This window comes from Castor canadensis, chromosome 18 (genome assembly GCF_047511655.1).
Source record: "Castor canadensis chromosome 18, mCasCan1.hap1v2, whole genome shotgun sequence".
NCBI classification, from domain to species: Eukaryota; Metazoa; Chordata; class Mammalia; order Rodentia; family Castoridae; genus Castor; species Castor canadensis.
The window spans coordinates 29,661,315-29,667,440 of NC_133403.1; the positions used below are offsets into that span (position 1 = coordinate 29,661,315).

Genomic DNA, 6,126 nt, shown 5'->3' on the forward strand with positions numbered 1-6,126 from the left:
TAGTCAACATGTCCTGAGAAACATCTGGCCCCACATGTAGCCCAAAATCTAATTGAAAATGAAGTTACCAAATTCATGAGACATTGGCCTCAGACAACAGGACAGGTAGAAATGCCTTCCAGTAGCGAGACCCCATAAGGAATATCCCCATATGGAACACCAGAACTGTTAGGTCTCAGCAGCGTCTGGTGCTTGGTTGTGAAAGATTTCATGAAGTCCAAAGTGAAAGCATTGAAAAGTTTATTTAATTTTAAGAGGAGGAAAAAGTTAGATGCTATAGATGCATGAGCTCTTTGGACTATTAATGTGAGTTTTGAAGGGCTTTTTTGAGGCAGGCTAGAGGGACATGGATGGGCAGATTGGGATTGGTGGTGTTGGTTCCATAGGCAGTGGGGTGTTTATCTGGATTAGATCAGCACATTGAAGGATCTTCTGAATATTGTTAATTCTCAGAATTGTACAGAGGATTTGCTGTGCAAGCATGGTCTGAAATACATAAGCAAAGTTAGGCAGGACACTATACAAAATGAAGTTTAGCTACAAAATAGAGTTTCTTATGTACATGCCTTGGGTTTACAATTCAAACCTGCACTAGAGATGCATCTTGCAGTACAAGGACACCTATCCTTGTGACCATTATTTAGGGACATTTCAAATTTCCTGGATTCATAAAGTAGTACAGAATTAACAGAATTTATCTATTGTCCATTTTTTCTGGTCTGTAAACAAGACAGTATTTAATGTGGCATCACCTCAAACCTGTACACTAGCCAAGAAGATACCAGCAGAAAACACGGCGACACCAGTTTAGGTAAACCCTCCTAACCTACCTGCATTATTGAAGATGAGATGATCTGCAATGTCATATCACCAATTTATCACTATACTGGATATTAGCAAGCAACTGTCAAGAATGTTTTCTTAAATTTTTTTGGTCTTGTAAGAAACCTGAAAAAATGTGCACAAACATTTTTCAAGATACAATTGCTCTTGAAGGAAAAGTGCATAGTAATTTCCACAAATTCATTCTTACAGAACACTTGAGCTCTACCTTCATAGGAGGATCAAATTGAAACTGATGGTATCATGAGGAAGGGTGATGATAGCATCGCTCCTTTCTTCAATGGACACTTGCTAAACACTGTGTGTATATGGCTGGGCTGATATGACCACTGCAATATGTAGGAAGCAACATGTAATTATTACCTCAACATCCAGAGCTCAAAATAATAAACTTTATGCTATTTAAATCCTTGCTGACTACATTTGCTAAAACAATGTCAGTTTTGATCTAAGCCACTACAATCAATAAATGATGGAATAGCAAAAAAAAAATACAGTGATTATCATACTAACCATGTCTTTCATGAGCAGAAGGTTCTGGGCTGTGACTTATTCTCACAATACTCATTATACTTCTAAAAGTAGATATCTCCATATGCATTATCTGCTAGCAAAGATACAATTTCATAATGCTTTAAAGTGTTGTTATGGTATGTTTCACCACATTATATAAAGAGAAATGTGATAGTGTCCCAAACATCCGATGAACATCTGGGAATTATCAGGTTTTAATGAATGACGATGGCATCCTCCCCATCCTAGACACACATCAAATACCTCTCAATAATATGCAAAAATAACAATGTGGCAGCACTGTGAGAATTACAACCTCCTCACCCAACTGGATATTAAATGTCAGATGGTCGGCATCATCTTATGTGCAGTGTGCCACTCATCCAGTTATTAGCAAGTCTCCATTAACACTTCCTTAAAAATTGTTGTGCTTCTGTGAAGGGCATGTAAAAAAGAAAGCATGCAAAACTGTGTTTCAGGAGACAGCTTGCTCTAACAGAACACCTGCTCCTTACCTTGCATACAACTATTATTATGGGGCATTAAAACATTACCTGCATTTATAAATTACTTCACAGTTCACAGATGACCACCATTTCTCAATTGTGAACATGGAAAATGACTAATCTTCCAACTGTGTTGGAAGATTAACAACAATGACCATAACAAGTATACCAGAAATCATGCAATGTGCACAGGATCAACACACCTTTTACAGCCATAGAAAAATTTTACATACAAATTGCTAGTTTCCATGAATTTGTACCTGTGCACCTGGAATAAAAGCACATTGAAAAAAGAGGTTAGGAACACCATCAACACTTACTTATGTAAATAAAGTTATGGTTTCCTATTCTGTGGTTTAGGATCATATGATCACTTACAATGTAGGAGAAATTTTACTCTGATAGATCCCTGTGAGTCACTATGGGCCCTGACCATGCTCTAGGAAACACATCCTGGAAAGTGCTTTTGCTATACTTGTCTCCTTCTGCCTGTACATATGAGATTTCCTGAAGTCATTGTGTTACTTTGGAATCCATCCACACTGTGTAGATACTCTCAGAGCTCCATGAACAGAGCCTTGTATGAGACCCTTAGGACCTGAGAAGATACCTGCAAGAATTCCACAGTCAATGTGAAGGTCATGAAGAAAATGAATATTACCCGCATTTCTACTTATGCCTCTATCCTTGTGAGATATAAATGTACATCATTTATCTGCAAAGACACACAAAAATCAAATTCTTGACAGAAATGTGAGAAGGCTAAATTAATTTTTTCAACACATATGTACAAAATAGGGGTAAATGTAGAAGTGCACAGAGTAGTCATCAAATACGCATCTAAAACCCACTATCAACATCAAATGAATGGAAACAATGACAATGACAATGACAATGACAGGAATCTCTCCTCATGCCTCTTCCATTATAAGCTTTAATGTTACACTCTTAGCAACCATACAATACAATTTTGTCTTTATCTGTAATTTTTGTGAGTATTATGGTTTGAAAATCATATGTGCTTTTGGAAATAAAAGTGTCTCCTGATGAGTTACAATTATCTGGAATTATGAACACCTATACTGACAGGATATGAGAGGATCTCATATATTTTTTGGTATAGATGATAGCTTAATGGGAAGTATGAGCTGAAAGAATTCATGCGTGGGCAGTCTTAAAAGATAGTTAGTACCATGTTTGGTTTTTGTATCCCACCTCCTTATTCTGGCTTTCTTTGGTTCCTATCACACTGCCTCTATTTTAGCCTGCCCCATTTTGCCCCTCTGGTTCCTTAAACTTTAGGAGTCCTAGATGGTCACTCTTTCATGGCTGTTTTAAGCTTAAAAGAACACCAGTCCTACCTGCAAGGATGGAAAATCACAGCCTATTTTGTGGAGCGATGACATTAAAAGTTACTCCTTGGACAGTCAGGATAGGATGACACCAGTGGTATAGTATGGTTTTCTTCTGACAAAGAAGTTATGTGAGAGGATGGTGCAACATAAAACAGAAAAAGTATTATGTATGTAAACTTTAGAAGAATTATTACAATTAGTTTTAATAGGTGTCAACAGAAAAAACACGAGGTTACAATATTAATGCATGGTGTTCAATTAGAGATAGCATTTACCTGGTTCTGGACATCCTTCAGGACTGAGACACTGATTTCTTTGGAATATAAACTCAACAACCACTTTTATGAGACCACAAGGACTTCCCTGTGCAGCAAGAAGAAGGGTTAGTAACATTTCATTTTGAGGAATGTTTTTGTGTTATTTTTACTTTGAATTTAGGAGAGGCATGACTGGGGTGTGTCATAGGAGGACTTCTGAGTACAGTTGGTCAGGTTTTTATTTTCATTGTTGTGGGTGGGGAACATTGTAGCATTTACAAATCTTCTTACAATGTATCATATATATTCTACTTGAATTCACCCCCATCATTGCTATCTTTCACCACACACCGCCACCCTCCCTGGCCCGATTCCTGGAACAGTTTCAACAGGTATCATTCTTTTGCATTTATATACATGTGTATACATTATTTGCATCATTTTCATCCTACTACCGCTTTCCCTGTCACCTCCCACCTCACACAGGTGCCACCAGCCCCCCTCCCATTGGGCAGAACCTGTTAAGCTCACCTGGTCTCCAATTTTGTAGGATAAAAATCATAAAAGATAAAAAGAGAAACATGATGCTTTTGCTAGTTTGAGATAAAGATAGCTATCAAGGGAGATTTCTTGTGCTGTTTCTAGGCATATGTGTATTCCAACTCGAATTGGTTCATTGCGCAGGAATGAATATAGAAATGTTAAACTGGCTGGGACCACAAGGGTGGAGTGAACAGGACTGGTAGAGATGAACCGATTGGAGAGGGTTTTACATATTAGAATTTTATTGTTATTGAAAGAATGAAAATACAGGCTACTTGATCATATCACAAAAACAGAGGTCATGTTAATGATTAAATACTGAGAAGATCGTAGTGTTTGTAAGGTATTATTTTTCTATTTAAGAAAGTATGATAGCACATTTTCCTATGGAATTAGGAAATAAGCAGGGCCATACTTTTTTGTAATATAACCATCAGATTTTGCTTGGACCTTTTCAGTGACATTTTTGACAGTTTCTTTGTATTTATGGAGTGGCATTTATTAGAGAGTGAATATATTTTGAAAACTGGTTTAATTGTTGATGTGAGCCTGCATTGTGTGTTATATTTTGCTTAGTTGCGTCATTTAGCATACTATTAATTATTTTAATTTGAAGTTTTGTTTTGTGGGGTTATAGATTAATATATCATTTGTATATTGAATCAGTGTTTTTTGGCTTAGTTATGATTCATGGATTTTTATTCATAGACTTTTAAAATATATGTGGGCAGTTTTTAAAGCTTTGAGGCAATATAGTTTATTTGGACTGAGATGATTTTAAAATGTCTGGATATTTTTATTTAAAAGTATACAAAATTAAGACTTTGGAAGTTGAAGTGTCTAACAGACTGGTCTTTCTTAAATTAATAGCACTAACCAAGAACTTACTGTATGTCCTTGAGCCCAAATATTATAGATACTAGGGACTGTTGGGTCAACAGGGGCTATATTTTTTACATTTTCTGTAAATTTCTATTAAGTTACTTGATTTCAATATAAAGAAAATAGTTATCAAGGAACTGGCAAGGGACCAGCAATCTAAATTTCATAGACATAATTATGAAATACTGTAGTTCTGATTTAAATATTGACTTATTCATATTTTGGTTTTCATGAGGGAAATGAATGGGACATTTTATGGGAATGATAATAGACTGAGATTTTACTGTTTTGTTAGGTGTTTGTGTTTTAAACCTGAGGATTTATTTTTGATAACTTTTTTTGGAAACCTTAAAATTTTTTATAAGGGGCACATATTAGAGTTCAAGACTAACATAGTATGGTTGATATTTAGATGTTTTGTGGCTCTTAAAAAGCTAAAATATTTTTGTCTAATATGAGAATTGAGTATTTTAATGAAACAAGAAATTTTGGTAAGGAATTAAGTAAAGCTGTTATGGCTGTATATTAGGAGTGGAGTGAATGTTTTGATCTTTGAAGTTTTGTGGATGCAGTTTCATTGTGCTTACCTCTCATTACAAAAAGATTTAGGAATACAGTTAAGGAAGAACATTAAGGCCCAATATTTAAATGAAGTTTATCATCATTTTTTTACAAGGAAAAATGTTGGGACTTAGTTAGGGAAGTCTAGGCATTCTTTAGTCTTACACTTGACATATCAGGGGCAGATGAAGCACCCTCTCTCTAGAAAGAGTGAAATTTTCTCTGGTGTCTCTTTTGAGTGTCAGCGGGAGTACATCCTCTGTTTATATGATGTCTTGAGTGCAATTAGAACTTTTGGTGTCCCTGCAGTTTATATTTGAAGATTTTGATAAGTATTTATCAAATTCTTTTTTTGGAGTTTTGGGTGTCTCTTCTTGAAGCAGCTCAACATTTGTGGGACCTTATTGATTTTATGCTCAATTTTTAATTTGATATCCTATTGATTAAAATAATGGAATTTTTACTAGCCTACATTAAAAATTCAAAGGGGTTTCATTGTGACAACTCTGTATTTGTGCACAGTGCACTTTGAGCAAATTCACCCCCAATTATGTTCCCATAATTCCCCTCTCATTACCTTCCTGTATCAAACACTGTGTGGTGGGGTTTATTGTGCTGTCTTCATGTGGATATGTAATGTACTTTGATAATACTTACCTTCCAGTA

At 35.6% G+C, this 6,126-nt stretch overlaps 1 long non-coding RNA gene across 1 annotated transcript; it reads right to left on the reverse strand.

The window, feature by feature from the left end:
- Window positions 1-570: 570 nt before the first annotated feature.
- Window positions 571-5,834, reverse strand: LOC141418797 (uncharacterized). Its single transcript, XR_012443441.1, has 4 exons — window positions 3,493-5,834; window positions 3,224-3,329; window positions 2,524-2,577; window positions 571-2,130 (listed from the first exon to the last, which is right to left on the reverse strand). It is a non-coding gene; the product is annotated as an uncharacterized lncRNA (long non-coding RNA).
- Window positions 5,835-6,126: the final 292 nt, after the last annotated feature.